We start from the raw sequence: 1099 nt of genomic DNA, 5'->3' as shown, positions 1-1099 counted from the left end.
CAGGGACTGGGGCAGGGTGTGCCAGGGAGAGGGGATGGGGACAGAGATGGGAGATGGGGACAGGGGACAGAGGGAGGGCTCAGGCACTGACTGGAGGACAGGGAATTGGGGGCAGAGGCACCACGGACATGGGGGTCACCCTCCCACTGCCAGTTCCTGGGTCCCCAGGGAGAGGGGACCTCCCCGAGGGGGGACCCCAGCCAGGAAGGGGGGCCTGGCCAGGAGAAGAGGTCTCTGCAGGTGCCACAGCCCCTGGCAATCACAGCCACTCTGGTCAGGGTCCAGAGCAGGGGAAGGTTCTCCTGTCCCCATTGTCCCCTCCAATGAGGCTGTGCATGTCTCGTGGAGCTGTGGATGTCCCATGGACCCCCATGTCCCCCACGGACACATGGATGTCCCATGGAGCGCTGCATGTCCAGTGGAGCCATATGTGTCCCATGGAGCTGTGAATGTCCCATGGATGTCCAATGAAGTCATATATGTCCAAGGATATCCCATGGAAGCATCCCTGTCCCATGAAACATGTCCCCTGGGGCTGTCCCCACAGAGCCATGTGTCCCCCACAGACCTGTGGATGTCTCATGGAACCACATGGAGCTGTGCATGTCCCAAGGACATGTCCCAAGGACATGTGCCATGGAGTCATATGTGTCCCTTAGGTCTGTGCATGTCCCATGGAGCCATGGATGTCCCATGGAGCCATCCATGCCCCCTGGAACCACAGGAAGCCATCCATATCCCACAAACCTCTGGATGCTCCCCAGAGCCATTCACACCCCATGCATGTCCCTCATGTGTCCCCTCTGTGGGGCAGCTCTGGCAGCAGCCACCTCCCAGGCCCTGTTTTGGTGTCCCTCCCCAAACCCACGCAGTCCTCCACACCGGTTCCCAGGCCGGCCGTGCCCATGGATGTTGTTTATGGCACAGCTGGCCCGTCGCAATCGGAGTGTTTCGTGTGGTTAAACCGGCTCCTGTTCGGCCGTGGGAGGGGAACCGTGCCCAGCCTGTGATTAAACCCCCGCAGTTACGACACACCAGGGACACGGGGGACACGGGGACACGCCCAGACCCGTCCCACGGCACCCAGAGCTGGGTCCCA

Source organism: Manacus vitellinus, unplaced genomic scaffold (assembly GCF_001715985.3).
Source record: "Manacus vitellinus isolate BGI_N305 unplaced genomic scaffold, ASM171598v3 scaffold_84_pilon, whole genome shotgun sequence".
In the NCBI taxonomy this organism is placed as follows: domain Eukaryota; kingdom Metazoa; phylum Chordata; class Aves; order Passeriformes; family Pipridae; genus Manacus; species Manacus vitellinus.
Note: the sequence above shows the minus strand (reverse complement) of the source record.